Source organism: Pituophis catenifer, unplaced genomic scaffold (assembly GCF_029215685.1).
Source record: "Pituophis catenifer annectens isolate HBS135680 unplaced genomic scaffold, rPitCat1.0.hap2 SCAF_2, whole genome shotgun sequence".
NCBI classification, from domain to species: Eukaryota; Metazoa; Chordata; class Lepidosauria; order Squamata; family Colubridae; genus Pituophis; species Pituophis catenifer.
The window spans coordinates 23,632,454-23,657,301 of NW_027256882.1; the positions used below are offsets into that span (position 1 = coordinate 23,632,454).

General features: G+C 45.6%; 1 pseudogene; it reads left to right on the plus strand.

Annotated features, from left to right (window-relative positions):
• On the plus strand, nt 1–24,848 carry LOC139310001 (zinc finger protein 721-like; annotated as a pseudogene).

A 24,848-nucleotide genomic window follows, 5' to 3' on the forward strand; every position in this document is an offset into this window, starting at 1 on the left:
GACTCAGAGAGGTGACCCAGAGACCTCTTGGCTGTAACTTTAAAGGTGAGTCAATGAAATTTGGTTTGGAAAATAAGCTTTTAAAAAAATATTTATGTGGCAATGCAATAGTTTAGTTTAGTTTAGTTTATTTATACTTCTCCCGAAGGACTAGATAAGATAAAACAATAAAACAGTAAAATTATGACTAAAATACTCAATTTAAAATCCCCAAAGAATTAAAGTTAAAAGCTCCCATCAGATCAGCAAATTTGTTGGAAAAGCCATGTCTTTAGGTCACCGCGGAAAGAGCGGAGGTTGGGGGCCATCCGGAGCCCAGTGGGTTAACCATTCCAGAGGGTGGGTGCGCCCACAGAGAACGCCCTCATCCTGGGCGTCATCAGCCGACATTGTCTGGAGGAGGGCAGTCCTATGTGAACGCACTGGGCGGTTGGAGGCAGGCAGAAGGTGATCCTGCAAGTACCCACGGCCCATGCCATGAAATAAAATTGGGTTTTTCTGCCAAGGTGCAGAGTGAAGGCGAAATTTGTTTGATCTATATTAGTTGTAAGAAGCCACTCTTGGTGGAGTTGGAGGTGGACCCTGAGCGGAAGGCCACGGAGTGGGGGAGTCGCATCGGCCGGGGGGGGTGGGGGAGAGGCAGCCCTGAAGCCAAAAGAGGCTGCCGGGGGATTCAAGTGGAGGTGGGGCTGCCCTGCCCAGCCTTCATCTGGTTCTTTCAGGGGAAAATGTTCTCTCAGCCCAAACTGGGTCTTGTTTCAGCGATACATTCTTAGCCATTTATTTATTTTATTTATTTATTTTATTTTATTATTTAAATTTCTATACCACCCTACTCCCGAAGGACTCAGGGCGGTGAACAGCCAGAAGATAAAACACATAAATACAAAAATTTAAAATAGAATAAAAACGAATTAAATAATTTGGCTGAACAAATTTAAAATACCCCATAATTTAAAAACAGATTAAAATTTGCATTTAAAAAGGGGAGAAGATTTAGGCCAGGCCAGCTTGATGAAATAAAAAAGTCTTAAGCACGCGACAGAAGGTGCACAGATCCGGGATCCTCCGTATCTCCGGGGGAAGCTCGTTCCAGATTGTAGGTGCCCCCACAGAGAAGGCTCTCCCCCTAGGGGCCGCCAGTCGACATTGTTTGGCCGACAGCACCCGGAGGAGCCCCTCTCTATGGGAGCATACTGGCCGGTGGGAGGCTATTGGTGGTAGCAGGTGGTCCCGTAGATAACCAGGTCCTAAGCCATGGAGCGCTTTAAAGGTGATAACCAGAACCTTGAAGCGCACTCGGAAGACCACTGGGAGCCAGTGCAGCTCGCGCAGGAGAGGTGTTACATGGGAACTCCACGTCGCTCCCATAACCACCCGCGCAGCCGCACTTTGCGCCAGTTGGAGCCTCTGAGTGCACCTCAAGGGGAGTCCCATGTAGAGAGTGTTACAATAGTCCAGACGAGAAGTGACGAGGGCATGAGTAACTGTGTGTAGGGAGTCCCGATCTGGAAAGGGACGCAACTGGCGGATCAGGCGAACCTGATGAAAAATCCTTCCGGTCACGGCCATCAAGTGCTCTTCTAAAGTCAGCCGTGAATCCAGGAGGACGCCCAAGTTGCGAGCCCTTTCTGTGGGGGCCAATGATTCGCCCCCAATAGTCAGCGATGAAACCAGCTAACTATATCGGGACGTCAGAAACCACAGCCACTCAGTCTTGGATGGGTTGAGCCTGAGCCTGTTTCTCCCCATCCAGATCCGTACGGCTTCCAGGCACCGGGACATCACTTCAAGGAGATTGTTGGGGTGGCCCGGGGTGGAGATGTACAGCTGGGTGTCGTCAGCGTACTGATGGTACTTCACCCCGAAACCACGGATGATCTCACCCAGCGGCTTTACATAAATGCTGAACAAAAGGGGCGAGAGGACCGATCCCTGTGGCACCCCACATATGAGGGGCCTCGGGGTCGACCTCTGCCCCCCTGTCAACACAGACTGCGACCGGTCGGAGAGAAAGGAGGAGAACCACCATAGTACGGTGCCTCCCACCCCCAACTCTTCCAACCGGTGCAGCATGATACCATGGTCAATGGTATCAAAAGCCGCTGAGAGATCTAACAGGACCAGGACAGAGGAGCAACCCCTGTCCCGATCCCTCCAGAGATCATCAGCCAACGTGACCAATGCCATTTCCGTGCTGTACCCAGGCCTGAAACCCGACTGGAACGGATCCAGATACAACGTTTCATCCAGGTACTGGGGAAGCTGTCGCGCAACCACACTCAACAACCTTCGCCACAAAGCGAAGGTTGGAGACTGGATGATAATTAGCCAATACTGCCGGGTCCAGGGAGGGCTTCTTGAGGAGAGGCCTCACCACCGCCTCCTTCAAGGTGGCAGGGAAGGCACCCTCACCCAATAAAGCATTTATAGTCCCCTGGAGGCAGCCTAGCGTCACCTCCCGGGAAGCCAGCACTAACCAAGAGGGACACAGGTCCAACAAACACGTGGTCGCGTTCAATCTACCCAGAATCCTGTCCACGTCATCTGGGGTCACAGGATCAAACTCATCCCAGATAACATTCTCAAGACCTGCCTCCGTCACCCTGGCTGGACCTACCCAGTCGGAGTCCAGACCTTCCCGAATCTGAGTGATTTTGTCATGCAGATACTGAACAAAAATCCTCGGCTCTTCCCTTTAAGGGGTCCTCCCGTGCTTCCTGGTGGAGCATGGAGTGGGTCACCCTAAACAGGGCGGCCGGGCGATTATCTGATGACGCAATAAGAGCAGCAAAATGAGTACATTTTGCTGCTTTTATCGCCACTAGGTAATTCCTAATATGAGATCTTACCAGTGTCCGGTCCAATTCAGAAAGACTAGCCCTCCAACTACTCTCTAGGCGTCTTTTCCAGCGCTTCATCTCCCTCAGCTCCTCGGTGAACCAAGGAGCCAGGTGAGATCGGCGCCGGGTCAGAGGCCGCAAAGGCACGACTCGATCCAGAGCTCCAGCGGCCGCCCTGTCCCAGGCGGCCACTATGGCTCCAGTCAAGGCGTGAGCCAGATCCTCGGGGATTGGCCCAAGCTCCATCTGGAACCTATCAGGTTCCATCAGGCGCCTGGGGCGGTCCCATCTTATGGGTTCTGCCTCCCTGCGGCGGGGTACCGCGGTTCGAAAGTCAAGGCGAAAGAGAGAGTGATCCGACCATGACAAGGGCTCGATGACTATGTCCCCTATCTCGAGATCACTCAACCACTGTCCAGAGACAAAAACCAAGTCCAGTGTGTTTCCCCCCGTGTGCGTAGGGCCATGAATTAGCTGGGTCAGGTCCATGGCCGTCATGGAAGCCATGAACTCCCGAGCCACCTCAGACGCCTCACCCACGGACGGCAGGTTGAAATCCCCCATGACCATAAGTCTGGGGGTATCAACCGCCACCGCGGCGATAACGTTGAGTAGCACAGGAAGGGCTGCAGCCACGTGGCAGGGAGCCAGGTACATGATCAACAGACCCATCTGAACCCCATGGCCCCACCTCACAAGGAGGGACTCACAACCGGCCGTCTGAGGAACAGTGGTCTCCCTCGGCCTAAGGCCTTCTCTAATAATAACCGCTACTCCGCCGCCCCTCCCCTGTGGCCTCGGTTGATGGAATGCGTGGAAACCTGGTGGGCACATTTCTACCAGAGGGACCCCTCCCTCCGGGCCCAACCAGGTCTCCCTAATACCTGCCAGGTCCGCTCCCCCCTCCTGAACAAGATCACAAATGAGGGGGGCTTTATTTACTACAGACCTGGCATTGCACAACATCAGTCGAAGGCCTGGGCCCTGAGGGTCTGTGCAACCTGGAAAACGAGTGGAGCTTTGGGGGCCAGAGCGCCCTACTGCTCGAAGACAGCGGGTGCGTGCTCCCTTAACATAATATGGCCCCCTGCTCCCGCCATATCTACCCCTCCCACTCACAGTACCGATGGTTTAAACACAGTCTGGACAAGCTCAACCCCCCCCCCTCCATTACCCCCGGATCCCACCCACCCACCACCGCGCGTCATGGCCAGGCCCGACCCTCCCCTTGGTGAGTTATCCCCCAAACCCACAACCCTAGTTCCCATCCAACCCCCCTCCCCCCTCCCCAGACCCCTTAAAAGGTTAAACAAAGACAATTTTAAAAAACCCCGCAGCCCCCTCTTTGCGTCATGCCATAATGTATGCAGATTGTTCCTGTTTAGGCCTTGTCCCATAATGCACTTGGGGTTACAGTTTAGTACAGCGGTCACCAACTGGTGGTCCGTGAGAAAATTTTCGTGGCCGCATTAAAACTTTTTGCATTTTTTTATATTGCACTAAATCAGGGGTCCTCGAACTATGGCCCCTGGGCTGGATATGTGCATGGAACGTTTGTGTTTCTGCAGAGAGTCTCCCCCCTTTGGGGTCTTTTTGTGCGGGTTGGAGGGGGGCAGAAATTCCAACTTGGGGTCTGCTTCAGCCTCCTGGTGCAGGGCTTTGGACGAAGGCTGGAGGGAAGAGCCAGCTGTTTTGCCAATCCTTTCTCGTGGTGGCTCCAACAACTGCTTCCTGTTGGGGCCCTAAGGGGCCCAGGAGGGGAGGCAAGAGTGGCTGGCAGGGGAGGGGCGAGGTGCCCCTCAATGTGAATGACATAGAGTTGGACATCGAGTTGGCCACGCCCACCCAGTCACATGATCACCTAGCCACGCCCACCCAGCCGGTCAATAGGCAGATCATATTAGTGGTCCATGGAATTTAAAATTATGAATTTAGTGCTCCCTGAGATCCGAAAGGTTGGGGACCCCTGGTTTAGTAAGCTGAAGCGCTTAGGCCTTCTCCTAAAGCTTACATTTTAATTGAAATTCTCTGGATCCTTTATTGGGGATCCTTTATTTGGGGCGTTTCCTTCTGAAGGTATTCAGTGAGCCCCCCCCTTCAGAAACCCTAGGATCAAATATACTCCAGGATTAAGTCATAACACAGCTCAGATTGTTGGTTTTCTTTTTCTTTCTTCTGTTGCTTTCAGGGCCAGTTGAGGTAACAAACAGGATCATTCATTTCAATTTTGGGAAGCTCTGGGTAGCTTTATTTGCTCTGATCAGCAGTGATGCTTTTCAGGGTGCTCATCATTTCATTACCTTGATACAGTTACATTTACACTTCTATTCCTTTCTCCATTTTTACTCTCATAAGACCCCTGGAGTAGCCCCTCAGCGAGATGGGTGGCAAATAAATTTAAAGTGCAAATAAATAAAGAGCACGAAGGAGGGTTGCATGGTCTTCCCAAGAGGAAGAGACTGAGCTGTGAAACGGATCCATGCAGGGGGAGGAGACGTGTCACGAGGAAGCCAGGATCAACTAGCCATGATGGGATGGAGCTCATAAGTGGAATAATCAGAAAAAGCAAGAAAACGGGAAAAGAAAAAGTGTTTCTTACACTAACCTCAGCTTTCTTTCCCCCTCTTTGGCTTCTGTGATGCCTTAATCTTTTGGGTTCCCTGTAGGTAGTGCTCGACATATGACTACAAATGGAATTGGAATCTCAATCGTTTAGCAAAGTGGTCATTATGTGAGGTATCGCATGATGTCTTTGCTCAATTACTGTAATGATTGAGCCAAGTAATGTCGGCTGACGGCCCCTAGAGAGCGAGCCTTCTCTGTAGGCGCACCTACCCTCTGGAATCAGCTCCCCTTGGAGCTCCGGGTGGCCCCCGATCTTTGCTTCTTCCGCCGTGACCTTAAAACATGGTTGTTTCGCCAGGCTGACCTGGACTGAAGGGGTTTTAATGGGAATTTTAGATTCTTTTATCGTTTGAATTTTATTCTGGACTTGTTGTTGCTTTATTGCTGTGAGCCGCCCTGAGTCCTTGTGGAGAAAGGGCGACGTATAAGTCTGATAAATAAATAAATAAATAAATAAATAAATAAATAAATAAATAAATAAGGCACCATCTTGGAATTTCTGCCCCATTGCAGAGCCCAGATGGGCCGACTGAGGCTTCTGGGGGCGGCTGCAGCTTTGCACCCCACTGCAGCTCTCCTAATTCAGGCGTGGCCTGTGCTGGACTTCCAGGGTGTCCACCACCCCCTTCAGGCACCCCTCCATTTCTTCCCTGCATCTTCCTTCACTTAGCAACCCCCCCAAAATCACTTAATGACCACAACAACATGTGTTTTCCTTCTAGAGATTTTGTGACTCTCTACATTTCTGGAAAGAAAATAATGTTCTCTGCTTCTTTTGCCTTCCAATAGCGGATAAAACTAGATCTACCTTGCAAGTCAACTATCAACAAATATTAGAAAATCAGCCCAAGGCAGCTTCCGCCAGAAAGGATGGAGCCTGGGAAACTTTTGGATGCCCCGTCAGACACAAGCAGCACTCCACAAAACGACAAAAAAACCCATGAATGCTTAGAGTGTGGGAAATCCTTTACTCTCCAGTCCCACCTTTTGACCCACAGGAAGGTCCATGTGGGAAGTGGATCCAGTAAAGGTTTAGAGGGTAAGAAATCCTTCTCTGGAAAACACACCAAAGATCTCAGAAGGCCCCCAACAGTAAAAACCTATAAATGTGAGGAATGTGACTTACGCTTTGGTCTAAAGTCAGGACTTCTTTCACATCAGAAAATCCACACTGGAGAGAAACCTTATCAATGTCTGGAATGTGGGAAATTTTTCGGTGAAAAAACCACTCTCAGAAACCACGAGAGAATTCACACAGGGGAGAAACCTTACAAGTGTTGGGAATGTGGGAAGAGCTTTTGCCAGAACTCAAGTCTTTGGGTCCATAAGCAGGTTCATGCAGGAATAAAATCTTACAAGTGCTTTGAGTGTGGAAAATGTTTCACCCAGAGTTCATCTCTTCGAAGTCATGAGAAAACACACAGAGGGGAGAAAAACAAAAAGTGCCTCGAATGTGGGAAATGTTTTTCCACAAAATCAACCCTGGAGCGACATCAAAAAATTCATACTGGAGAGAGACCCTATGAATGCCCAGAATGTGAGAAGCGATTTATGTATTCTTATGAACTTCAGAGACACCAGGAATGGCATAAAGGAGAGTTGCCCTATAAATGTGGGGAGTGTGGGAAAAGTTTTTTTTTCCCAGGAGTGCTTCAAATTCATCAGAGAATCCACACAGGGGAGAAACCCTACAAATGTGGGGAGTGTGGGAAATGCTTTTCCCAAAAACAACACCTTGGAAGACATCAAAGGTTCCACACAGGAGAGAAGCCATTCAGATGCGTTGAATGTGGAAAATGTTTCACTCAAAAGGGAGACCTTTGGACACATCATAAAACACACACAGGGGAGAAGCCATATCAATGCAACGACTGTGGAAGATTTTATCGTACCTCATCAGCCCTTAGAAGTCATGTGAAAATTCACACAGGGGAAAAAAACTACAAATGTTTAGACTGTGGGAGAGCATTTGCTGACCCATCTTCCCTTAGAAGTCACAGCCGAATTCATACAGGAGAGAAACCCCACAAATGCTCAGAGTGTGATAAATGTTTTTCTCGGAAAGATAATCTTGTGATACATCAGCGAACCCACACTGGAGAAAACCCATATAAATGTCTGGAGTGTGGAAAATGTTTTTCTCGGAAAGATACTCTTGTGATACATCAGCGAATCCACACTGGAGAAAACCCATATAAATGTCTGGAGTGTGGGAAATGTTTTTCTCGGAAAGATAATCTTGTGATACATCAGCAAATCCACACTGGAGAAAACCCATATAAATGTCTGGAGTGTGGAAAATGTTTTTCTCGGAAAGATACTCTTGTGATACATCAGCGAATCCACACTGGAGAAACCCCATATAAATGTCTGGAGTGTGATAAATGTTTTTCTCGGAAAGATACTCTTGTGATACATCAGCGAATCCACACTAGAGAAAACCCATATAAATGTCTGGAGTGTGGGAAATGTTTTGCCCATCGTTCAAAACTTCAAATGCACACCCGAAATCACACAAGAGAGTAGCTTCACAAGTGTGCAGAGTGCGAGAAACCTTTTCATAGTAAATCAAAGCTAAAAAAGCACCAGAAAGTCCATAGCAGAGATAAATCTCTTCAGGTGTGAAAAATGTTGGAAACCGGGCTTCCGGTCTGGCTTCCGTCGCCGCCAGATGGTCCTCTGAGACCGCCAGCCCCGTTGCCTGTAAAGATCCGCCTTTACATCTGAAAGGCGACTCGAAAAACTCCATTTCCTGAAGGAAATGTGAGACAGAGCAGGCGAGGGCAGGTAGAGCGCTCTGCAAAGTCCCCAGAGTTCTTTTTTTTACTCTTGGGGACGAGCAGGTTGTGGCTCCCTATTTCCGCTCGCCGCTGCTCCGGGCTTCGGGAGAACTCTGCCTTTTGCAGAGCCAGGCGCTGGGACCGGACCAATCAACGAAATTAACAGATCATCTGAATAAGCAGGATGAAATTCGAATCAGGGATTCTAAACTGCAAGTATTCTAACCCCAAGACTGATTTTAAAGTTAAAGAAGAGTGAAAGGAGGAAAAAGGAGAGTTTAAAATGGCGACTGGCTGAGGCTTGAGAAAAGCTGAAAGTGAAAGTCCTTCCGTTTGAATAGCTTATAACGTTACAAAGTTACAAAGTATCTAGCAAAAGTGCTGGTTAGAAGTGAGAGAAAAAATTCTTATTTCATGTTTCTTCCTTCTTAGAGACTTGTGATTGATATTGTTTGGAGAGAAGTCTTTTTCTTTAAAAGGAAAAAGGAAAAAAAAATCTTTTGTGTGGCAGGATGGCGCTAAAACTGACAAAGCCAGATAACCAAGCCATGGGGGGGGGGGGGCTCTCCCATTTATAAATCGCATAAACAAGTTGAGAGTTTGCAGATGCAGAAGAATGGCTTCATAGACCTAAAGAAATTTTTACTGGAGGAGATGGCAAGACATGATAAGACTGTGAATCTGAATCTTGAAAATTTTAGACAGGAAATTAAAGAGTTGATTCAACAAAAGTATGATATTCTGAAGCAACATATGAAAAGTTTTATAGAAATAATTCTGAAGATGGATGAAATTATAAATTCAAAAATAGACACTAAGGAAGTTGATAAGATTTATAATTTGGATAATAAAATACAAAGAATTGAAAATGATTTAATAAGGATTCAAGAAAAAAGCTCAGAAGTAGAGTTTAAAAAAATAAAGGAAGCTGACTATAAGACTTACAATGTAGATAATATAAAACAAAGGATTGAAAATGAAACCACAATAATGCAATTCAGACTCATGGAATTTGCGGTTAGAATTAGGGGAATACAGGAAGATAAAAGACAAGATTTGAGAAAGATGTCTGCTGAAGTTCTGGCTGGGATTTTAAAGGTTAGCCCTGAAGATGTATCCTGCAAGATTGATAAGGCCTACAGAGTTAATTCTTGGGTGGCAAAGCAAAGGCAGTTGCCTAGAGATGTGGTGATTTACTTTACTGATAAAGAAATAAGAAATGATATTGTGCAAAAGTCTTTCAACTCCACTCTTGAAATGCATGGAAGGAAGATCTGGATATTTAAAGAACTACCGCCTAAGATGTTAAAAGGTAGAAAGGATTTTGGATTTTTGGTGACTGAACTAAAGAAACAAAACATCCCATTCAGGTGGGATGTCCCAGTTGGTATAATATTGAGATATCAAGGAGAACGATATCAATTAAATACAGTTGAAAAAGCGGAAGAATTTTACTATAAGGTTTTTAAAATGGGTTTAACATCTCCATGTATAATACACGAGGGGAATAAAGAAAAGCAAAATCAACAAGAGATTGAAATTCAGGCTAAACAGATGGAGGTGGAGGTAACGGAAAAACAACAAGTTACAGAGGCTTTTGTGGATGAGCCGCTTCTGGATTCTCCTTCGGAGGCTATAGTTGGATTACCTATAAATACAAGAGAGGCGGCTTTGGATTCTAATGTGATGACTTATCAAGCTACAGACCAGCATGGAAACCAAACAGTTGATATACAACTCATAGAAAGGAAACCAGGATGGAGATCTAAGCCACAAAAAGTTAAGAAAAGAAGAAGCAGGTCCTACAAAAATAAAAACTTTTAGACCAAACAACAGTGTAATGCCAGTTACTCAAGAGACGATTGAATATTTAGAAATTTAGTTGAGGCAAAGTATTGGTTTATATTATCCTGAGGAGAGTGACAGATCTCTGTAGTGCTGCACTCTTGGGATGTGAAGATGGCCATAAATTGAGTGGATTGGAATTTTCTATTTTGGATTCTTTGACAAATGGATTACGTTTATGCTGAGCTATAAGGCAAGAGAACTATGGGATTGGGGCATGCAGAAGATCTGGCTGTTACCCCAACACGGTGGTTGGAATTAATAATCTAGATGGAAGACATTATAGACGACACTATATGGAATATAAATATAAAGTCACTCGGGTGGGTTTTTTTATATATGAAAATATTTACTATTGATGGGGGCAGATGGTAATTGAAGATACCGAACATACTGTTGGAATTAGGATGTGATGTTACCCTAACATGGGTAATGGAATTAACAATCCAGCTGTGAGACATTACAGAAGATATCATATGGATTACAAACTTAAAGTCAATTGAGGATTTTATATATATATGTAAATAATTTTTTTTTTAGTGGAATGGGCAGAAGAATAAAAGATATTGAAAATATTATGTATGTAGACCTGTAGGAAAGTGGGTGGAGATAGGTTGGTTTACTGATTGTTTAGTTTAGGAGAAGGGATGTTATGTTATATCAATATACGTAAAAGATTCGAATTAAGAGATATATGTATGGGGGAGGAGGAAATGGATGGATTATGAGTTGAAATTGCTAAATTAGGATTTATTATATAGTTTTACAGCTGAAAGTTGCTTTGAATGTTGCTTTGAAATGTATAGTATAAGGGGGATATAATGATATTGTTAGAAGGATAGATTATGAGTTGAATAGATGAAATTGCTAAATTAGAATTTATTATATAATTTTACAGTTGAATGTTGTTTTTGAAATGTATAGTATAAGGGGGATATAATAATATTGTTAGAAAGAAAGGGTTAGTATATGGGGGGTGGTACAAAAGGATGGTAAAGTATTATATAATCTGTTATTAATTTGGGTTTTATTTTGGAGAAGCCACAGGGGGAGGGGAGGGGGAGGGGGGTTAGGGTGGAGGGGGGGGGAAAGGGGGAAAAACTTGTATTTGAAAAATTTTTCAATTAAAAAAAAATGTTGGAAACCGTTTTTTAAAAAAACATTCAGATGTTAACATTTACCAGGAACTTCACACAGTGACAGAAGGGAAATCGTACAAATATTTGATGTGGGAAAAATATTTTTCCTACTGAAGCAGCCTTAAATACCATCAGAGAGGACACAGTGAGGGAAAAGGGCACAAGTGTTGGGAGTATGAGGATACTTTGCTCACAAAGCCACATTAGTATCTTATGTGCAGAGTAGATATAATGTTTTGCAGAGAAAAGGAAGTCCTCGACTTAGGACCATCACTTGGAATGGCTTTCCGGTCATATGTTGCTACAGTCGTAAGTGAAGGCACCCAGGTATTTTTGTTAATTCTTACTAGACTTTGTTGATCAATAAGGAGAAGTCTGAAGATTTAGAGAGGAGAAAATGGGGTGAGGGTGGAATGACGATGCATTTGGTGGTTTATTTAGGGATAAAATGTTGATGTTGAATATGTGGCTGAGGAAGAAAAGAGAAAGTTTTCTTTTTCTTACTATCTTTTTTGGAAAGATTATTTTTCACACTGTCTTTTTCATGTTTTCATACAAACACACACAAACTTATATTGTTCCTTTGTTGGATCTGCGAATACGATCCTTAATAAAATTAATGTTCAAAATAATCAAGAGGACTATTTTCATGGTATGGACTGGCTGGATGTCAAAAACCTCAAGATGGCAGTCAAATTGTGCCAGGATTTCCCCATGTTGGAAGAAATCTCCTTCTAGGTTCTGCTCCAAGTGGGGAAACAGACACTGGAAACATGGAGACTGCTTGGAAAGATAGTTTAATGGTGGACAGGATCACATGGCTTGAGTTCCTGAACAGAAAAGGGCAGATACAGCAAATTCTCTGATTTTTATGCTCTCCCTGGCTCTGTATCCTGATTGGTTGTCAGACTCCCAGGGGGTGGGGCTCTTAGCTAGCCTTGCTGGCTGATGGTCACATGTGCTTCCCAGGTCACATGTGGTGAGTTTCATCCTAGATGGGTCCCATTGTGTTGCAAATGTCCTTTGACAAAGGATTGAGTTTCTACCTCTGGCCCATTAACAAAAGGGTGTTTCTCCAGTTCTCATCCAGAGAAATATAATATTCTGCCTTTTTAATATTTCCTAAAATATTTTACTCTTCCAGGAATGGGGAGGGGGTGCTTACTTCCTACACCCAAATGGGACCTAAGACCTAGACCCATAATGGGGAGACTCCATTAAGTCATGGATTTGCAACCGCTTTTCTTTTTATTTTCATGTTTTTCAATAAATCTTTGATTTTGTTCACCAGATGTCTCTTCGAGTTGTATCAAATTTTGGGTTTTTAAATCTCACATAAGTGAAAAATGAAAAATGGAATCATTTCTATTGGACAGTGACTTGGCAATATTTTCAGCCTTGTTTCGCAGTTGAATTGTGCTGCCTCTTTGGGAAAAAGCATCAGATCTGGGCTGCTCCCCCAAAGTCTCTTCTTTCCTGTCTGGGGGGTTTCTGGTGATTAGCAAAGGAATGAGAGAAGCCCCATCTCTGCTCAGAGACCCTCCCCCAGTTTAAACCCTCAGGAAGGAGGGTCTCCATGGAACCCCTGCACCAGTGACTATTAGAGATCAGTGCAGGATCTGATGGCAGCTGAATGAAAAGTTCCTGGGAGTAAAAAGAAATATTTATTATCCAGTTAGGAAGGAACCCCCCAAAAAGGAAAGAAACCCCCAAAAGGGAACGGAAGGTTCCTGGCCCTTTCCACGGAGCTCCTCAAGAGAAAACCCTCCAAGGGGCTTCATCCAAGCTCTCCCAGGCACCCTGGAGCAGGAGGAGGGCAGCCCCGCTTCCACCGTGCAGGGGACACTCTTTCCATGGGCAGAGGAACCCTCGACCCCGACGCCCATCGGAGGAACGGCGGAGGTTTCCTGGCTGGGGGGGGAGGGAGGGGGAGGAGCAGAGGCTGCTGAGGGGCGGGGCTGCAAGGAGGGGGCGGAACTCCAGATGAGCGCAGTAGCCCCGCCCCCCTCTCCCCTCCCCCTCGCTGGATCTCCGCTGCCCTCCGCGTGTCCCGCTTCGCCCGGCGAAGATCGGCGCTGGATCCCTCCGGAGAGGTTTCTGGATCCCGCTGGCGTCAGGTGGGGCTGCTCTCCCTCCGGCCTCCAGGCCGCCCCTCCTCCCAGGAGATCCTCTCCCCGCCAGGAGGAAGGGAGCTGCGGATCCCGCTCTTCGGCTTGCCGGGCTTTCCTCGGGGAGATCCGGCTCTGGCGTTGCCTGCAGGGAGCCGATCCCTCCCTTCGCTCCAGGGGGGCAAAGGGGGCTCCGTCCCCTGACTGGATCTGCCCCCTCCTCTCCCGACCAAGGCTCCCCGGGTGGATCCGGGAAGGAACTTTTGGGTAGGTTGCTTGCAGAAGGTCTCTGTGCGGTCCGTTTGAACAGGAAGCCTCTGAAGATCCGTTTCCCTCAAGCGCAGTTGGAAAACTGGAGTAAACTGAGCTTTAAAAGGTGTCTTGAGATATGCAATTTTTTTTTTTAATTTGATTTATATGCCGCCCTTCTCCGAAGACTCAGGGCGGCTTACAATGTGCTCAGCAATGTGGAATTAACACAGACTGACCGACCTCGTTGCAATGGGGAGTCCTGGATGTGGCATCGCCTCCATGGTGCATGTTTTAGAAAGCACAAACTCTAAGGAAGTTTTGAGGCTGGTCTTGTGAGCGGCTCCTAGAAGAAACTGATGGCCAGAAGGTTGCCTGGCATAAGTGGAAAATGCCTGTCCAAGGTAGCATTGGGTCCCAGGAAGCCTGGAATTCTTATGGCCTCTTAAGCCTCCAAAAAGAGCCCGAAGGAGCAGCAGGATCTCTCTTGTTTTCCATTGGGATTTCTTACTCACAACTATGCATAGGTCCCTCTTGGGCTTCCATCTTGCCAGATTCTTCCATTTTGGCTCATCAAGATCTTCAATCACGATTGGATCTCCTGTTATCTTGTATCCTCAGCAAACAATCCTATTTTTTCCTTCCTCGTCCAGGTCATTTATAGATCAAGCTCAGTGTTACTGTCGGCATCTGAGCCTTTTTCATTTCTCTTTGCAGGAGACCAGCGAGGATCTGGCCGTGAACTGCAGAGAGGAGGAAGGGGCCTTCTTGGATCAGAACACACAACATTTTGGCCGGGTCTCCAATCTTGAAAATTTGGAAATCTTGGCACGGCTGGAGAAGCAGCTTCCTGCACAAAGGGCCAATCAGTTAAGGAGAAATCAAACAGTGAGGGTCATCCCTGGCCTTGACTCAGAGAAGTAACAAGTGACCCAGAGACCTCTTGGCTGTAACTTTAAAGGTGAGTCAATGAAACTTGGTTTGGAAAAATAAGCTTTTAAAAAAAATCTTTATGTGGCAATGCAATAAAATTGGGTTTTTCTGCCAAGGTGCAGAGGTACTCCAGGATTAAGTCTTTTCGCAGTTCAGATTGTTGGTTTTCTTTTTCTTTCTTCTGTTGCTTTCAGGGCCAGTTGAGATAACAAACAGGATCGTTCATTTCAATTTTGGGAAGCTCTGTGTAGCTTTATTTGCTCTGATCAGCAGTGATCCTTTTTGGGGTGCCTGTGCTGGCTCTCCTGGAGAAGGATAAAACGCCCAATCGGAGCCATTTTCCCCTCCTCCTTTCCTGCCTGATCTTCTGGGATCGAGTCTCTTTTAGGGTGGTCTGACTGAGCTCCTCCTTCTAATACACAAACACCCACACAGCTTTTGGGTTGGACCTGGTTGTGCTCAGGTGCATCATCCAAGCAGCCTGGGGTGGCCCAGGGAATCGGCCGGCCTCTCTCCCATCCGGGTAGGAAATGCAGAGGGATGACCTCAACTCAGACAGTCCTGTGTCTTCTGCTAAAGTGTGGTTTGTGGAGGAAGCCAGATGTGGCCCCGGAAGGGAAACTTGTTGGAGAAGCCAGCAGCTGCTCTGTTCCCCTCCCTTCTTGCCCAAGGCAGGTGTGTCACTTCCGACTGAAGGACCCCTGTGGGGCAGGTAGGGAGGAGGAGGTCACCAGACTGATAGCAAAGCCTATTTCCACCCACACTCACTGCTTCACCCACTGTCCATTTTTCATTTGACGTTACTGTACTTTCATTGTTTATCCCATTGCTCATCATTTCATTACTTTGATACTGTTACGTTTACACTTCTATTCCTTTCTCCATTTTTATTCTCATAAGACCCCTGGAGTAGCCCCTCCGCGAGATGGGTGGCAAATAATTTTAAACAGGAAATAAATAAAGAGCACGAAGGACAGTTGCATGGTCTTCCCAAGAGGAAGAGACTGAGCTGTGAAACGGATCCATGCAGGGGGAGGAAACGTGTCACAAGGAAGCCAGGATCAACTAGCCATGATGGGATGGAGCTCATAAGTGGAATAATCAGAAAAAGCAAGGAAAGGGGAAAAGAAAAGATGGGTCGCTTACACTAACCTCAGCTCTCTTTCCCCCTCTTCGGCTTCTGTGATGCCTTAATCTTTTGGGCTCCCTGTAGGTAGTCCTCGACATATGACTAAAAATGAAATTGGAATCTCAATCGTTTAGCAAAGTGGTCATTATGTGAGGTATCATATGATGTGTTTGCTCAATTAGTGTAATGATTTCACTGGTCATTGAGCGGATCAAGTCCCAAGTAAGAAGCATAGCTTTGTCTTGAGGGGGGTGGGTGGGCAGAGGGCTGGGGAGGCCATTGGAGTCCAAGCACAGTCCGTATTTGACTTGAGGAGAGGCTTAGAGATGCTTTGGGAGACGTTCCTTAGAAACGGTATGGAACATTGCGTGTTGCAGAATGGCGCAAGGCTGCAAGGGCCACCGGTCTGGGGATTAAGGCCACATTTCTGGGTGGCACCAGTGACATTGGGCTGAAGTCCAGGCCTGGGGTCAGTGGCAATGGCTGAAATGGCTGAAGGCCCCAGGCCTCCACTTAAGGCACCATCTTGGCGTTTCTGCCCCATTGCAGGGCCCAGATGGGGCGACTGAGGCTTCTGGGGACGGCTACAGCTTTGCACCCCACTGCAGCTCTCCAAATTCAGGCGTGGCCTTCCAGGGTCTCCCCGACCCCCTTCAGGCACCCCTCCACTTCTTCCCTGTGCCTTCCTTCACTTAACGACCGCCCAAAAATCACTTAATGACCACAACAACATGTGTTTTCCTCCTGGAGATTTTGTGACTCTACATTTCTGGAACGAAAATATTCTTCACTGCTTCTTTTTCCTTCTAATAGCGGATAAACCCAGATCTACCTTGCAAGTCAACTATCAACAAATATTAGAAAATCAGCCCAAGGCAGCTTCCGCCAGAAAGGATGGAGCCTGGGAAACTTTTGGATGCCCCGTCAGACACAAGCAGCACTCCACAAAATGACAAAAAACCCCATGAATGCTTAGAGTGTGGGAAATCCTTTACTCTCCAGTCCCACCTTTTGACCCACAGGAAGGTCCATGTGCGAAGTGGATCCAGTGAAGGTTTGGAGGGCGAGAAATCCTTCAATGGAAAAGATGCCAAAGACCTCAGAAGTCCCCCTACACTAAAAACCTATAAATGTGAGGAATGTGACTTACACTTTGGTCTAAAGTCAAGCCTTCGTACACATCAGAAAATCCACACTGGAGAGAAACCTTATCAATGTCTGGAATGTGGGAAATTTTTCCGTGAAAAAACCACTCTCAGAAACCACGAGAGAATTCATACAGGGGAGAAACCTTACAAGTGTTGGGAATGTGGGAAGAGCTTTTCTCAGAACTCAAGTCTTTGGCTCCATGAGAAGGTTCATGCAGGAATAAAATCTTACAAATGCTTTGAGTGTGAAAAATGTTTCACCCAGAGTTCATCTCTTCGGAGTCATGAGAAAACACACAGAGGGGAGAAAAACAAAAAGTGCCTCGAATGTGGGAAATGTTTTACCACAAAATCACATTTGATGCGACATCAGAAACTCCACACTGGAGAGAGACCCTATGAATGCCCAGAATGTGAGAAGCGATTTATGTATTCTTATGAACTTCAGAGACACCAGGAATGGCATAAAGGAGAGTTGCCCTATAAATGTGGGGAGTGTGGGAAAAGTTTTATTTGTCCAGGAGTGCTTCAAATTCATCAGAGAATCCACACAGGGGAGAAACCCTACAAATGTGGGGAGTGTGGGAAATGCTTTTCCCAAAAACAACACCTTGGAAGCCATCGGAGGCTCCACACAGGAGAGAAGCCATACAAATGCGTAGAATGTGGAAAATCTTTTGCTTATAAGGAAAACCTTTCGACACATCATAAAACCCACACAGGGGAGAAGCCACATCAATGCAATGAATGTGGAAGATTTTATCGTACCTCATCAGCCCTTAGAAGTCATGTGAAAATTCACACAGGGGAAAAAAACTACAAATGTTTAGACTGTGGGAGAGCATTTGCTCATTCAGGTTCCCTTAGAAGTCACAGCCGAATCCATACAGGAGAGAAGCCCCACAAATGCTCAGTGTGCGATAAATGTTTTTCTCGAAAAGATACTCTTGTGACTCATCAGCGAATCCACACTGGAGAGAAACCATAGAAATGTCTGGAGTGTGGGAAATGTTTTGCCCAACCTTCAGTACTACGTGTGCATATCCGAAGTCACACAGGTAAGTAGTCTCACGATGGGGTGTGTGGCCAGTGCCAGTGGCGGTACAGTAAATTCCGGGGCTCCTGGAAAATGCTGATATCTCAGCTGCTTTAGGGGATCACCAGGGATCATAGCTGTCCTGTAAGGACAGTGAAGAACGGAGGCACAGGCAGGCACGAACAGGGAAGCCACAAGTCCCCTGAAGTATCTGCATCAGCCTCTGACCCAGCAGCAAAGGGAAGACAATCATTAGGAACTGTCAAAAGCCGGGCGATCGCACACAAGAAGAGAAGAAACAAAAAGAACTTGGTGATCAACTGGGTGAGAAACTGGTCTCGGAAACAAGATTCCTTATATATTTAACTCCTGAACTTTTAAAAACTATTTTACTTGAGAAAATTGGCAAAGAGAGAGGGGAGGGAGTTGAAAAAGGCTACCTCCCCATCTCCGGAACAGCGGCGAAGAAGCAGAAGCGGTTAATAAAAGCTAATTAACAAAAGCTGAAAAAGTAATTTAACAAACTGAACGCAGATTGGGAAAAGAGGAATTTTTGGCTAATGAACTGTAATTTGAAAAGTTGAATTTAGAGCTTTGAAGCTGGGGTTTGGGGTTTTTTTTCCTCTCTCCTTTAAGACTATTTTGGATTGCAGAGGATATTAAAAGAGATATATTGGACAAAGGGAAAGATGAGAAGGGAGTGACCTTGGGATGTTTTGGAAACTGGCTAGAAGATTTTGATAAGAAATGGTCTTGTGACTTTGTAACAGAAGGGGGAAGATACAGAAGAAGAAAAAAGAAGAAGAAAGAAAGCTGTTTGTTTTTACCTTTTGCTTGATGGAGTTATAACTTTTGTAAGATTTGGGAATATTATTTTTTTCTTTCTGGATTTTTTCTTTTTGTGCCTTTTCCTTTTTCCTTGTAGAAATTCCCTCTTCCTGGATTTAAAAGAGTTCATTGGCAGGGTTTTTGTTTTTTCTATTTTTGGGGGAGATATATTTTTTTCATCTTTTTATTGCCTGGTTGGATATTTTGGGCAAACACCTGGGTTTTGGACTAGTGCATTTTTATTTTTGCCTTGATCTGGTTTTATCTTTTCTTTCTCTCTCTCTTTCTTTCCTTTTTTTTCTCTCTCTCTCTTTCTTTCTATTTTTTTCCTCTATTTATGCCCTTTTGGACTGTTTGATTGTTCTTGGTTTTTTGTATGGTTTATGGATCAAATCTATGTGGATTAGGGTTTCAAGAACCTGAAGAGTCTGATTGGGCAAAGAAAATCTATATAAAATGTTTTATAGGTGGCATATGCCACCAGGAAGATTAACAAAGATGTTTAAGGATAATTCAGCCAAATGTTGGAAATGTTTGCATTTTCCGAGATCATACTATCATATGTGGTGGTCATGTTTAGAAGCAAAAAATTATTGGTCTAGAATACAAAAATGGTTGGAAGAAATATCACATAAGTCTATAGAATTAAAACCAGAGATTTTTTATTGGGTATTCTCCCAGAGAGATATAGTAAAGAAGATGTGCATTTAACTCTACATATAATAACAACAGCAAGAATTGTATTTGCACAAAATTGGAAGACAGAAAAAATTCTGTCAGAAGGTGAAGGAATAAAGAAGATTTCAGACTGTGTGGAAATGAATAGATTAAGAATAAGAGATAAAGAGGAATCAGTGTATTTCAAGACATTGGGAAGATTTTACATATGGTTAGAAAAGAAATATGAAGATGAGAGGTTAGATAAATGATTTAGATAATAGAAAGTTAAACGAGGAAGAGGATAAAAGAGAAATAGAAACCCAGATGACACCAGAGTAAATGAAAACGGGGGATGGGGGGGAGAAAGAAGATAATAAGAATAAATGTACAATTATGATGATAATACTGATAGATGGAATAAATCTGAAAAGAAATCGAAAGAAAGTATATACTATTAGAATATAGGAGTTGCTCGGATACCAAACAAGGAGAATATTCCACAGCAAAGAAGATAGAAAGGAGAGAGGAGTAGAGGGTAGGAAGAGGACAGGGAGTGAGAGGAATGGAAGAAAGGGAAAAGGAGAGGAAGGAAGGGTAGGGGACAGGAGTAGGAGAGAAGGTGAGAAGGGGGAAAAGAAGTGAGGAGTGGGGGAAAGGAAGGGGAAGTAGGATGAGGTAGGAGAGGTGGAAGGAGAAAGGAGGGGAGAGGAGGGAGGTAAGGGAAATAGGAAAAGAAGGTTGCGAAATGAGGGAAGAAGGGTAGAAGAGCAACTCTGAATGTAATTAAAACGCCTACTTTAATGCTTTCTTTAAGGAAAACATGTATATGTATGATTATGTATAAGAAAATGTACATTTTATATTATGTGTATAAGAAATAAAACTGAAAAACTTTTCAAAATAAAAAAGGAAAGTAGCTTCACAAGTGTGCATAGCGCGAGAAACCTTTTCATAGTAAATCAAAGCTAAAAAAGCACCAGAAAGTCCACAGCAGAGATAAATCTTTTCAGCTGTGAAAAATGTTGGAAACCCTCTTTTAAAAAAACATTCAGATGTTAACATTTACCAGGAACTTCACACAGTGACAGAAGGGAAATCATACAAATATTTGATGTGGGGAAAATGTTTTTCCTACTGAAGCAGCCTTAAATACCATCAGAGAGAACACAATGAGGCAAAAGGGCACAAGTGTTGGGAGTATGAGGATATTTTGCTCACAAAGCCATATTAGTAACTTATGTGCAGAGTAGATACAATGTTTTGCAGAGAACAGGAAGTCCTCGGCTTAGGACCATCACTTGGAATGGCTTTCCGGTCATACGTTGCTACAGTTGTAAGTGAAGGCACCCAGGTATTTTTGTTAATTCTTACTAGAATTTGTTGATCAATAAGGAGAACTCTGAAGATTTAGAGAGGAGAAAATGGGGTGAGGGTGGAATGAAGATGCATTTGGTGGTTTATTTAGGGATAAAATGTTGATGTTGAATATGCTGGCTGAGGCTGAAGAGGCAAAGTTTTCTTTTTCTTACTATCTTTTTTGGAAAGATTATTTTTCACATGCTCTTTTTCATGTTTTCATACACACACACACAAACTTACATTGTTCCTTTGTTGGATCTGTGAATACAGTCCTTAATAAAATTAATGTTCAAAATAATCAAGAGGACTATTTTCATGGTATGGACTGGCTGGATGTCAAAAACCTCAAGATGGCAGTCAAATTATGCCATAGTGCTTAGTCAAAATCCTGCTGTTTTTTTATCTTTTTGTATGATGCCCTTTAAAACAGAAAGAACACCAGTTGTGTACAAACAGCTGCCATCCCGATTCTTCAGACTCCATCCTCCCTCGCTGGACACTTTTGACTTCCTGTGTTGCATTCAGAGGGGAACTTTAAGAGAAATGTCCTGGGTTGGAATTTGGATGGATCCCTGCTCTTGAGGCCAGATCATTGGTCGCTACCTAAATCTGCCTGACACACCTGTGATTAAATGAACCCCATCTTACTTAGGATACACATTGAGGTCACAAGAAGTGCGAATTTCAATTATGTCATCAATTTATTGAAAATTGAAAATTGATACCCAGTTGCGTTTCATGTGACCCCAAATTCAGTTACTGTGAGGCTGTTTTGTGTGCAATTAAAGCTAATTGTGTGCACAGTTGTGGTTTTAACTATAAATTTACATTCCTTTTAAGTATATTCTGACTCTTTACGGAGATATTTCATTATTAGTCATAAATAATAATGTTACATTAAATATTTTTCTTGCCTATTTCCATCAATCCAAACCCAATTTACCTATTTTTCATAAAAAATATCACTTCAAATAATATACATTTAATGGGATCGTTCTGTGGGATTCATGAATTGGCTACTTCAGGGGGGCTTCTGGCATCTTCCTGCCCCCTCCAAGCACAGAGTGGGAGCCCCCTGTGAGCACCTTGATCCGGACACCTAGTTCCCCAGAGGCGCCTGGTACCCGGATGCTCCTCAAGTCTGATGGAGGCTCTTTCTCTTTATGGATTTAAGGCTCTCTGGGAAGAAGGTCCAGTCCTGGGATACACAGAAGGTCAACTGAAAATAGGAAAAAGGGGCCATTCTGCCATTTCACGCTGCTAATTCCTCCACCCACCCACCCTCTTGTGCCTCTGTGAGCATTCAGCTCCTCCTGCCAACAAAGGGGGTTCCATTATTTGTGGCCCCTCCTGTGGGGGTCTCTGCCGTCTTCCCTTCTCAGCTCCAGTGGGAGAGGCTGAGTTTGGGTCGGTCCCCCCTTTGAGCCAAGAGCTCATCAGGCACAGCTGGAGGGCAGAGGCAGCCATCATGGAGGTTCACTCCAGGCAGCCATCAACCTGCCCCCATTTGAAGTTATGACAGACACATCCCCATGTTGGAAGAAATATCCTTCTGGGTTCTGCTCCAAGTGGGGAAACAGACACTGGAAACATGGAGACTGCTTGGAAAGATGGTTTAATGGTGGACAGGATCACATGGCTTGAGTTCCTGAACAGAAAAGGGCAGATACAGCAAATTCTCTGGTTTTTATGCTCTCCCTGGCTCTGAACTTCCTGGGGCCCCGAAAGAGTATCCTGATTGGTTGTCAGACTCCCAGGGGGTGGGGCTCTTAGCTAGCCTTGCTGGCTGATGGTCACATGTGCTTCCCAAGTCACATGTGGTGAGTTTCATCCTAGATGGGTCCCATTGTGTTGCAAATGTCCTTTGACAAAGGATTGAGTTTCTACCTCTGGCCCATTAACAAAAGGGTGGGGGCAGGAAGCTGCTTTTCTTTTAAAACATGTTTCTCCAGTTCTCATCCAGAGAAATATAATATTCTGCCTTTTTAATATTTCCTAAAATATTTTACTCTTCCAGGAATGGGGAGGGGGTGCTTACTTCCTACACCCAAATGGGACCTAAGACCTAGACCCATAATGGGGAGACTCCATTAAGTCATGGATTTGCAACCGCTTTTCTTTTTATTTTCATGTTTTTCAATAAATCTTTGATTTTGTTCACCAGATGTCTCTTTGAGTTGTATCAAATTTTGGGTTTTTAAATCTCACATAAGTGAAAAATGAAAAATGGAATCATTTCTATTGGACAGTGGCTTGGCAATATTTTCAGCCTTGTTTCGCAGTTGAATTGTGCTGCCTCTATGGGAAAAAGCATCAGATCTGGGCTGCTCCCCCAAAGTCTCTTCTTTCCTGTCTGGGGGGTTCCTGGTGATTAGCAAAGGAATGAGAGAAGCCCCATCTCTGCTCAGAGATCCCCCCCCAGTTTAAACCCTCAGGATGGAGGGTCTTCATGGAACCCCTGCACCAGAGACTATTGGAGATCAGTTTAAGATCTGATGGCAGCTGAATGAAAAGTTCCTGGGAGGAAAAAGAAATATTTATTATCCAGTTAGGAAGGAACCCCCCAAAAAGGAAAGAAACCCCCAAAAGGGAACGGAAGGTTCCTGGCCCTTTCCACGGAGCTCCTCAAGAGAAAACCCTCCAAGGGGCTTCATCCAAGCTCTCCCAGACACCCTGGAGCAGGAGGAGGGCAGCCCCGCTTCCACCGTGCAGGGGACACTCTTTCCATGGGCAGAGGAACCCTCGACCCCGACGCCCATCGGAGGAACGGCGGAGGTTTCCTGGCTGGGGGGGGGAGATTGGGGGGGAGGGAGGGGGAGGAGCAGAGGCTGCTGAGGGGCGGGGCTGCAAGGAGGGGGCGGAACTCCAGAGGGGCGCAGAAGCCCCGCCCCCTCTCCCCTCCCACTGCCTGGATCTCCGCTGCCCTCCGCGTGTCCCGCTTCGCCCGGCGAAGATCGGCGCTGGATCCCTCCGGAGAGGTTTCTGGATCCCACTGGCGTCAGGTGGGGCTGCTCTCCCTCCGGCCTCCAGGCCGCCCCTCCTCCCAGGAGATCCTCTCCCCGCCAGGAGGAAGGGAGCTGCGGATCCCGCTCTTCGGCTTGCCGGGCTTTCCTCGGGGAGATCCGGCTCTGGCGTTGCCTGCAGGGAGCCGATCCCTCCCTTCGCTCCAGGGGGGCAAAGGGGGCTCCGTCCCCTGACTGGATCTGCCCCCTCCTCTCCCGACCAAGGCTCCCCGGGTGGATCCGGGAAGGAACTTTTGGGTAGGTTGCTTGCAGAAGGTCTCTGTGCGGTCCGTTTGAACAGGAAGCCTCTGAAGATCCGTTTCCCTCAAGCGCAGTTGGAAAACTGGAGTAAACTGAGCTTTAAAAGGTGTCTTGAGATATGCAATTTTTTTTTTTAATTTGATTTATATGCCGCCCTTCTCCGAAGACTCAGGGCGGCTTACAATGTGCTCAGCAATGTGGAATTAACACAGACTGACCGACCTCGTTGCAATGGGGAGTCCTGGATGTGGCATCGCCTCCACGGTGCATGTTTTAGAAAGCACAAACTCTAAGGAAGTTTTGAGGCTGGTCTTGTGAGCGGCTCCTAGAAGAAGCTGATGGCCAGAAGGTTGCCTGGCATAAGTGGAAAATGCCTGTCCAAAGTAGCTTTGGGTCCCAGGAAGCCTGGAATTCTTATGACCTCTTAAGCCTCCAAAAAGAGCCCGAAGGAGCAGCAGGATCTCTCTTGTTTTCCATTGGGTTTTCTTACTCACAACTATGCATAGGTCCCTCTTGGGCTTCCATCTTGCCAGATTCTTCCATTTTGGCTCATCAAGATCTTCAATCACGATTGGATCTCCTGTTATCTTGTATCCTCAGCAAACAATCCTATTTTTTCCTTCCTCGTCCAGGTCATTTATAGATCAAGCTCAGCGTTACTGTCGGCATCTGAGCCTTTTTCATTTCTCTTTGCAGGAGACCAGCGAGGATCTGGCCGTGAACTGCAGAGAGGAGAAAGGGGCCTTCTTGGATCAGAACACACAACATTTTGGCCGGGTCTCCAATCTTGAAAATTTGGGAATCTTGGCCCGGCTGGAGAAGCAGCTTCCTGCACAAAGGGCCAATCAGTTAAGGAGAAATCAAACAGTGAGGGTCATCCCTGGCCTTGACTCAGAGAAGTAA